Raw genomic sequence first — 10,889 nt, 5'->3', positions numbered from 1 at the left:
AACTAGGAGCACCTACCTGGCTCAGTGGGTTAAGCCTCAGACTTTGGCTCAGGTCATGATCTTACAGCGTGGTGTGTGCATTGGAGCCCTGCGTTGCGCTCTGCTGTCAGCTCAGAACCTGCTTCGGATTCTCTGTCTCCCTCTCTCTCTGCCCCTCCCCCCCCACCCGCTCCCTCACTCACACACACACACACACACACACACACACACTCTCTCTCTCTCTCTCTAATAAATAAAACATTTAAAAAGGGAGAGCAACTAAAGGAAACTTTAGTAAATTAACATGATATCAGCTTTTCAAATGAGTTTAGTTGTAGTTTAGCTTTCAATTTAGTTTCCTAATAATTCAATTATTAGGAATTTTGGTATTTAGGGAAATCCTACTTGTGACTCTTTCTCTAAGACACGAAATCCATCAATAATCAAATAACCACTCCCTAATTATCTCTTGTGTAAATATGGATTTACACATAGGAAGCTTGGCTAATAGATAACATACTTTACTGCCTTGGTTTCCCTTAGTTATATTATCTTTAATAGTATTCACATCTCTCATAACAAAAATTTCCAGGTAAACTCTTGTTTTTATGCTGCCTGGGCAAGGCACTTCCCTCTCCCCCCACATACACCTCAAACGAATATACCAAACCTCACTTTATGCTTAGAAAATGTCCATCTTAGGGGCACCTAGGTGGCTCAGTGGGTTAAGCGTCCAACTTCAGCTCAGGTCATGATAATCGTGATTCGTGAGTTCGAGCCCCATGTCGGGCTCTGTGCTGACAGCTCGAAGCTTGGAGCCTGCTTTGGATTCTGTGTCTCCTCTTTCTCCGTCATTCCCCCACTCATACTTTGTCTCTCTCTCTCTCAAAAATAAACATTTAAAAAAAAAAGAAAAGAAAAAGTCCATCTTACCCAAACTTGCCTTTTTTTTCTTTTTTTCCTTAGCAGAGCTTTAGGAAAAGGTGTGAGCAGGCTTCCTTCTTCCTCCTCTGAATTCCATTCCCAAGGTTGATAAATTAAAGCTGATCCAGGTCATTCTCATGTGAAAGGTACTTTCCTTTCTTTCAGTGTCCTGGATTTGCTGAAGGGCACAGTGGTAAGAGAAGAGAGAACATGTCACAATCAGCTACCAATGCAGTTTCTTATCCATTACATTGTGAAAGCTACTCCTTTTGAGCAGCATACTTCATTTTTTAAAAATGTTTGTTTATTTCTGAGAGAGAGAGAGAAAGAGAATAGAGGGGAGGGACAGAGAGAGAAGGAGATAGAAAATCCGAAGCAGGCTCTGAGCTGTCAGTACAAAGCCCAACGTGGGGCTCTAACGAACCCAAGAATCGTGAGATCATGACCTGAGCGAAAATCTAGAGTCTGAAGCTCAGCTGAATGAGCCCCCCAGGCGCCCCAGCCTCCTTCATTTAAATCCACATGATGGGTCCTGCATTTTTCCAGAGAGGCTGAGAAAGCAAAAGACCCATCATTTCTAATTATACAAAGTTTGATTACTTCAGAGAACCTTTTCGGTGTCATTTAGGTGAGGAAGTGATCCTTTACTATTCATGAATAACATTTCCTCTACTGTGATGAAATTGCTGAGATCACGTTGGAGAGTACCTCAGTGCATGGACAGCCTTGAGTTGGGGGCCCAAAATGTCCTGTGCTTTCCGTCTGTCAGGAAGTCTTCCTTGAAAAAGATGTCCCCTGAGATTAAAAGATCCTAGAAGTAGGAGAAAGTTGGAAAGCCAGCTGAGCCAGAACACTTTCAAAGTCTCACAACGGAAGGGGAAAGGAGGCCCCAGCCAAGGTGCGCCAGTGTGGGAGGAAGCAGAGCACAGGTGCTGACAATCAGAGGCAGTGAGCGCTGCCTTACCTGCCTCATATGTCGCCAGAATTCCAACTGATGGGACTCTGGCTGGCAGTCGCTTCTGGATAGGTTGTTGGGCTCAGCCTTTAGCTGGAAGTATCACTGGTCTTCAAAGTGGCTGGCATAGCCTTCTATCTTTGCCTAGGCTAATTACCATGTTTGAGAGTCAAAAGACCCTCACCTACTTGATTGTCCTGCAATTGATAGAGAAAGGTGTGTATCCCCATCCACAGTCTCCCTTCAAAAAGGCAGCTTGGGGGCACCTGGGTGGCTCAGTCTGTTAAGCATCCGACTTGGCTCAAGTCATGATCTTGCAGTTCACGGGTTCCAGGCCCACATCGGGCTCTGTGCTAACAGCCAGCTCAGAGCCTGGAGCCTGTTTCAGATGCTGGGTCTCCCTGTCTCTCTGTCCCTCCCCTGCTCATGCTCTCTCAATCTCTCTCTCTCTCTCTCATAAATAAATAAAACATTAATAAATTTTTTTAAACAAAAAGGCAACTTGGGGCCTTGCGATAGGAGTGGACCCTGGACTCAAACAACCCTGGTTCAAATCCTGGCTCTGCCACATGTCGTGGCTGAGAGTGATCTGGGGCAAATCATTTGACTCCTCTGACCTTTTTCCCATTTGGAAAACTGTGATAATCCCTGCCAACCCCCTTCACACACCCAAGTTTCAAATAAAAAGCCAGAAAGCAGGACTTTTAAGCTCATCTGACAATTTCCTTTCTTCCCTTCACTTAAAAATACAATCCTGCTGTGGTGTGGAGAGTGAGAAGGGCCCCCGTGCAGAGGGATGGCAGGGGAAAATTTGTAGCCCTTGCAGGCCGATGGACGTGTGCACAAGGGCAGTTCAAGAGGACGACGTTAATCACAAGCAGCCGCAAAGGTGAGTCATAGAATGCACCCTCCCCACCTTTACAAAACGAAATCTCAGATCTTCCGGAGCCTGGGACCTCTAAGTGCATCTTTCGGGGTTTAGTTCAAATACCTACGTGGCCATCTGTCAGCATTAAAACTGAGGGTGAATTGGATGTGTTCGTTAACTTGGTTGTGGTGGTCATTTTACAATGTATACATTTATCAAATCATATTGTACACCTTAAATATACACTGTGTTATTTGTTAACTATATCTCAGGAAAGCTGGTGGTGGCGGGGGGAAGACCGAGAGTGTATTTTTTGCAGACTTTCAATATTCTATAGTGTCCTCTGGGCTTTGCTCTCTAGAGTGCATCTACTGAAATTAAAGACATTTCTACAAACAAATATCCATGTAGAGTAGCTCTCAGTTCCTATCCTCTCCTCTCCTTCTCTGAGTCCCCTTTATTTATTTTTTGACATATATTTATTTATTTTTGACAAAGAGAAAGAGTGTGTAGGGGAGGAGGAGGGGCAGAGAAGGAGGGAGAGAGAGAATCCCAAGCAGGCTCTGCACTGTCAGCGCAAAGCCCCGCACAGGGCTCCATCCTACGAACCGTGAGATCATGACCTGGGTTGAGATCAAGAGTCAGATGCTTGACCGACTGAGCCACCCAGGGACCCCTCTTTGAGTCCCTGTTAGATCCTCCACTCTGACGGACAATTGCAAGTGAGTGAGAGCCTCCCTTCCTTTCATTTTCTCTTCTTTCCAGGGCAGCTAGCTGGAAGCCCAGCTAACCCTAAAGGGACTATTGCCTGCATTTACCGAGACAGGGGCTAGTCTAGGGCAATTGCCACCAGATCTGGCCAAAAAGCTCTGTAGTCCCCCTAAGACAGTGTTTCCTCTTCCCCACAATTCCAAGGTCAGGGCCAGGTGCATTTGTGTTTATCGTGGTGCCAGTCACCCAAGGTACAGAGGACTATCGTCCGTCCACCAGATACTAAAGTGTCCTCCAGGCAGAAGAAATAAATCATGGAGCCCCTTTTGGTTCCTCTGGATGACTGCTTATTCCCTTGACATTTCTCAGCAGCCATTGGAGTATCACACTGCCACTGGAGACAGCTCTTGCTCCCAACCCCTTGCTTATCTGCACCTTAAAGTAGGATTGACCCCCAGGATAGGAAGTGTGAGAGCAGAAGTGGACACGAACGTCAGGGGCCCTCTGTGTCCCAGTCACCGTAAGTCACAACAGGAGTGCTCAAAGGCTACTCTGTCTTAAATGTTACCTTAGAACCAAAACTTAGTCCCTCACTTCACCCCAGTGCCTTTCTCCATGAGAAGTCATAACAACTCAGCCAGACTTTTAACTGCAAGAATAACTTTACTACAATATGGGAGCATCAAGCCAAGGCTATCCACCGAATGCCGAATTTACCCAGTATGGAGACTGAATCCACTTTGCTCCTCAGTCCCACTATCAGGCTACACACCTTCCACCTCTCAGAAACTCGTGGGTGAGAAAGAAGAAAGAGGCACCTTCTAATCTTGAGAAAGGCAAGAATCTCTATGACTCGGCTCTGTAGTCTTTGTGTTCAGATTTAAAAATAGCATTTCTATTCTCCTTGATGGTCTGAAATCCTCAAATCTCTCTCATTCTTGTTTTCTTTTGCCTTTATATTTTTTTAATGTTTATTTTTGAGAGAGAGAGAGAGCACATGTAAGTGGGAGAGGGANATGCCGAATTTACCCAGTATGGAGACTGAATCCACTTTGCTCCTCAGTCCCACTATCAGGCTACACACCTTCCACCTCTCAGAAACTCGTGGGTGAGAAAGAAGAAAGAGGCACCTTCTAATCTTGAGAAAGGCAAGAATCTCTATGACTAGGCTCTGTAGTCTTTGTGTTCAGATTTAAAAATAGCATTTCTATTCTCCTTGATGGTCTGAAATCCTCAAATCTCTCTCATTCTTTTTTTCTTTTGCCTTTATATTTTTTTAATGTTTATTTTTGAGAGAGAGAGAGAGAGAGAGCACATGCAAGTGGAAGAGGGACAGAGAGAGAGAGAGAGAGAGACAGAATCTGAAGCAGGCTCTAGGCTCTGACCTGTCAGCACAGAGTCCGACATGGGGCTCGAACCCACAAACCAGGAGATCATGACCTGAGCCGAAGTCGGCTGCTTAACCGACTGAGCTACCCAGGTACCCCTCATTCTTTTTCTTCTTTAAGTTTGTTTATTTTGAGAGAGAGAGTGCAAGTGAATAGAGGAGGGCAGAGAGAGAGGTAGAGGGAGGGGGGGAGAGGGAGAGAGAGAGAGAGAGAGAGAAAGGATTCCAAGCAGGCACCGTGTTGTTAGCACAGAGCCCAACACAGGGCTTGAACCCACAAATCAGGAGATCATGACCTGAATTGAAGTCAGATGCTTAACCAACAAAGCCACCCAGGTGCCCCAAGTCTCCCTCATTCTCTTTTCTTTTATTTTTTTTTAAATGTTTATTTATTTTGGAGAGACAGAGAGAGAGAGAGAGCATGAATGCGGGAGGAGCAGAGAGAGAGGGAGACACAGAATCCAAAGCAGGCCTCAGGCTCTGAGCTGTCAGCACAGAGCCCAACATGGGGCTTAAACTCACAGATCTTGAGATCTTGACCTGAGCGAAAGTCGGACGCTCAACCAACTGAGCCACCCAGGTGCCCCAAATCTCCCTCATTCTTAAGCTAAACTAATTTCTATAGGCAGCCGCCTGGAGGTTCTGATCTGGACACTTCCTGGCTACAACCCTGACGAAATCACTTAAACTTCCTGAACCTTGCATTCTTTCCTCATATGAAAAATCCAGAAGAGGGCCTGCAAACACTTAGCTTACAGAATCATTCCTCGTAAGGATCCAGTAGAATAACATATATTGTGCACTGTGTGCTAAATGGCTCCACACATGTAAGCAATTATTGGATCAAGTTCTTAATAATAAATGTATTCATCACAGCTGTGCTCGGTTAGTCCCTTGTAGAACCCTGTGGTCCTCTGTGCATCTTTTCTCTTTTCCCAGTCATTATCCATCATTCTGCTTGATTCATCCTTCCCACGTTCTCCCTTCCCCTGCTCATGAAATACACGTGCACAAAACCTATAATTCTTTCACCCATTATTCTAACTCCTGTCAGTTTCTTTTTCATTGCATATTTACATTTCCCAAATAACCGCATTTACATATTATTTTCTCTTGCCCGCACAAAAAGAGGGTACAGCTAGAGACAGCATTTAAGGGGGTGTGTCAGATTCCAATTCAGGAAACAAACAATTGTAGGTATTTTAAGCAGAAAGGGATTAAAAACAAGGAATTGGGGGCTTATGAAGTTCCCTGGAAGAGTTAAACAAACGGAAGTTAGGGGCCACCACTGGGGTCTAGATTGTAAGGGCACATCGCTGTAGTCCAGAGGTCACCTGCCAAACTGCCTCTCCATGCCCATGCCTTCAGTGACTAAGATCTGTGAACTACTGGAATGTGGGTTGTGGCTTCGGACATCAACAGTGTTGCTTAGCAGCAAGAGCAACGGCAAGATGGCCTTAGCCTCCCTTCTGCCTTCCAAACCTCATAAAAGGGCATTGCCCTGGTAGAATTTAATTCGCATCCAGAAATCTACTTGCAAAGGAGTCTGAGAGAGGTCATTTCTGATTCTCTAGGGCCAAAAGTTCAGGAGGGTACCTATAGGGCTTTGGGCATGGATGTCTACTTCCATCTGATGATAATCTGCTCAAAGGAGTGACTTTACTCCTTAAAGGGTAAACAACACTGTGATAACCTAAAAGAGCCTGCGGAGACAGGGAAAGAAAAAGTGCACAGATCATGTATGCAGGTGTTAGCAGTACTATTGTGATTCACGTGGGCCATCTTTTTCTCAGTTTAAGACCTGTAACTCAGAATAGGAATAAAAAGTCTCAGCCTGCCCGCTATGAGAAAGTGGAATTCTGAATATTAACAATGCATGTTCCCGGCTTCAATCAGATTGTTGAACTCGATGTCTACACTATATATTTTCTTCTTATAGCAATGTTGGGGGCATTATTTTGCCAAGTTTGTCTACCACGATCTCTAACAATCCTGCCCAGCCGAGTATTTTGGATAGAGTCACCTCCTTCCTGTTTTCCTTCCCTTTCAAGCCCAGGATCGGTAAATGACCCAGATTTGGCCAATTAGAATACTTCTCTTTTTAATCACAGTGATCGATCAGGGATGGGCACAAGATGAATGCAGGAAAATAAGTCTTCCTTAAGACTTTACTGACATTCCTGGGAAGGATGTGCCCTCTTTCGATGAGATTATGATCTGTAAGACAATGTCATTTGATGGGGCTCCTGGGTGGCTCAGTTGGTTTAGTGTCTGACTCTTGGTTTGGGCTCAAGTCATGATCTTACAGTTTTGTGAGTTTGAGCCCCACATCGGGAGGGAGATTCTCTCTCCCTCACTCTCTGGCCCTCCTTCACTCCCTTTGTCTCTGTCTCTCTAAAAATAAATAAATAAACTTAAAAAGAAAGACAATGTCATTTGAGGCTGCCAGCAGCTACGTTGCTTTGATGGGGAGAGCACCCATCTGAAAATAAAGCAATCACAAAGGAAAGTAAATTGAGAGATGGTAAGAGAAAGAAATGGGGTCTTGAGGATATTATGTAAACTCTTGGATATAGCTTTGCCTAATGCTACATCTACCCTTTAGCTTTTGTTATATCTATAATATATTATGATGTTTTAGCATCTTAAAAAAACAAAACACAACACAACTCTTCTCTCTCTTGGGAGAGACTGCCGGTCCCAGAGCTAGCCAATTCTTAGAGATAAGAAAGGGCCCAACAAAGAGTATACCTTTGATATGCAAACTACTCCAGAACCAGACCTTCTTCTCTATCTGGTCCCGGAACTCTAGGAGGCAAGATTCTGTCTTTACCATCCTGGGATCAGGCACCAGGCAACTAGCTACCACCCCTACAGACCAAAGCCCTCCCAAATTATTCAAATTAGCCTATCCTGAATTGCTGACCCTGCCCTGCTTTGCCTTTTCTATGGAAATAAAGGTTCATGGCCTATGCTCCCTCCTCATTCCTATTTTCTACCTCCTGACTATCCTGGTGTTTTTCCCTGTGGCCCTTGCATGACAAGTCTCTTGTCTCTTGTCTCTTAAAACCTGTGAGGATATTAAACTTTGTTTTCCTGGGCCTCTCCTGTGTCTCTTCTTATTTTTTCTTTTTTTTCCCTTAACAATATGTTAATATTTATTTAATTTTGAGGGAGAAAGAGCACGAACAGGGAGAGGGGCAGAGAGAGAGGGAGACAGAGAATCCAAAGCAGGCTCCAGGCTCTGAGCTGTCAGCACAGAGCCCGATGCAGGGCTCAAACCCAGGAACGGTGCAATCGTGACCCGAGCAGAAGTCTGACGCTCAACCATCTGAACCACCCAGGTGTCCCCTGTGGCTACTCTTATACCCTACCTGGCTGACCATCTAATAAACTACAAAACAACTCCCTACTCACACAGATCAATAAAACCTTTCTTTGGCTTAAGCTAGTTTCAGTAGGATTTCTGTTACAGATTTCTGAAATAGTCCTGAGAAAAACAAGCAATTTATACAATCTAAAAATGTACTGGGCCAACCTTGAGCCTCCTCGACTCCACCAATAAAATGAATACAGCTGGTGAAGATTCAAACTAACAGGTCCAAGTGGTACACATTTTTTTTAAATTTTTAAAATTTATTTCTGAGAGACAGAGAGAGAGCGTGAGCAGGGGAGGGAGACACTGAATCTGAAACAGGCTGCAGGCTCTGAGCTTGCTGTCAGCACAGAGCCCAATGCGGGGCTCGAACCCACGAACTGTTAGATCATGACCTGAGCCGAAGTCGGACACTTAACCGACTGAGCCACCCAGGCGCCCCTACAAATTTTTCTTATGTCTCTATTTCTTCTGAAATCAGTTTAATTAGTACCAGCAAGTGGTGAGAGTAGCTCAGTTGTGCCACTGTTGTTTTCTAGATTTCATAGGTTTGGGGAATCAGGAATCATGGGATTATAATTCTAGGTTAGATCTGACTTAACCAAATTGTGAGGTAGTGACATCATGGGAAAGCATATTTTGTAGTTTAAGTTGCCTATCTTTTATTTAGCACTCCCTCGAGCCAAATGTGTTTTCCATTTGGGTGGTGTAAAGGAGAGAGGCAGAGATATTCTCAGATGTCATTTCAGGGAGTACTTAGACTTCTTTATACTTCTTTCTAAGTCTGCTAGAACCAATTTTTCTATCTCCTATTTCTGCTCTTGAGAAAACCTTATGAGAAATGTGAGACATTCCGTCTCAGGATGAAAATAACGATGTTTACTCTCCTTCCCCACCCCCATCTGAAAGAAGCCATGGTGAATAAATTAGCAGATATCTGAGCTAGCTGAGGAAATTTATTTTTAATGGTGTACAATGTTTACTGGTTATAAAACCCTGTGTACATCCCTCTCACCTGTGGTGCCGGCTGTATTGCCATGTTTGTAATTGAGAAGCAGGCTTGAAATTTGGAAAACACTTTTCATTTGTGAAATACGATTGGAATAATTAGAGAAACTATAAGTCTGCGTGAGGTTTTGGGGATTTAGAGCCAGAAGGAGAATTTTGATCTAGAGGCATTTTTTACTTCACAGATGTAAAAACATTTGCTTTTAGCTGTACCCTGAAGACATTGAAGAAAAGTGGAGAAAACAAAGGAGAGAATTATACAAATGTAGAGAAGCCCAAAGAGTCATGGTTCTCTCAGAATTATATTTTTACAGGAAAAACATAAAGCAAATGTTCTTGACTTTATGTCAAGAACTAAAGAAGACACATCTAGGGGCACCTAGGTGGCTCAGTAAGTTCAGCGTCTGACTCTTTATTTCGGCTCAGGTAATGATCTTGCGGTTTCAGGGGTTCAAGCCTGCTTGGGATTATTCTTCACTCCCTGACCTTCCCCTACTCACACTCTCTCTTTCTCAAAAATAACTAATAAATTAAAAACTTTAAAAAAGAATAAAGAAGCCACATCTATGTATCTACGTGTGTGTCTTTTTGCTCTTCCCATGAAGGATGAGCCCTAATACTACTTTGGAACTAGCTTCATAAACATGGAATGATTTCCTCCTGATCTGTGATGTAAACAGATGATTGATCTCAACTAGGTGAATAGGGAGAGAAGGGAGCATGCATACCCACTTTGCTAAACTTTGTATGTGTGCATTTCAAATCAGAGCCAATAGACACTTATGTCTACTCATCAGAAGACATATTTACAGTAAGGAAAGTTCTGGGTTGTCTTGACCCATTTGGAAACTGAACTGGCTAGACAGAGTAAATTGCAGGATTTAGGCTGTGGGAGAATGACTCTGGTTCCTTTTCAGCCTAAAACAATTACCCAGGCGTTGGAAAGCTGAAATATTGGACCAAATTATATGACCTAAGTTAAAATAAGCACTCCTGAGAATAGATCACTATATATATTAAGGTACATGTATTATGCAAGAGTTGACATTCCCCTTTCTATATCTTATGACCCAGCCTTGGAATCTTCCCTGAAAATAAATTCATCATTAGTATGTTTTTGGCTATTTGTTTTTGTTGGTTAATATATACACTCCTGGCACATTTCCAAAGCCATTACCCTCTATGAACAGAACTTCCAGAAACCTCCTCGATAAAGCCATCCATAGAAACAACTAAACACTGAAAAATGATAGGTGTTTTGTATGGAACAACTATAGAGTATGACCTAAAGATGACAGTATGCTTTGTAAAAAGTCAATAACTCACACATGGTGTTATTTGATCCATAACAAATGGATCCATGCTCTCCATGTATTTTTTAAAAATTTTTATCTATGTATTTATTTTTTATTTTTAATTTTTATTCATTTATTTATTTTTAGGTAGATTTCATGCCTAATCTGGGGCTTGAACTCAAGACCCTGAGATCAAGAGTCTCATGCTGTACTGATGGAGCCAGCCAGGTGCCCCACCCATGTTTTTATATTCCAATTCCAGAGCCTTCTTTGGGGATGCAGAAATTAGATAAAAGCATAAGGAAAATGACAAGAGAAAATTAGAATCACAGCCAATTAATCTAATTGATAGAATTTAAACTATTACTTAAGACATAACCTACAAG

This window comes from Crocuta crocuta, unplaced genomic scaffold (genome assembly GCF_008692635.1).
Source record: "Crocuta crocuta isolate KB4526 unplaced genomic scaffold, BGI_CrCroc_1.0 scaffold3, whole genome shotgun sequence".
Taxonomy (NCBI): Eukaryota; Metazoa; Chordata; class Mammalia; order Carnivora; family Hyaenidae; genus Crocuta; species Crocuta crocuta.
Note: the sequence above shows the minus strand (reverse complement) of the source record.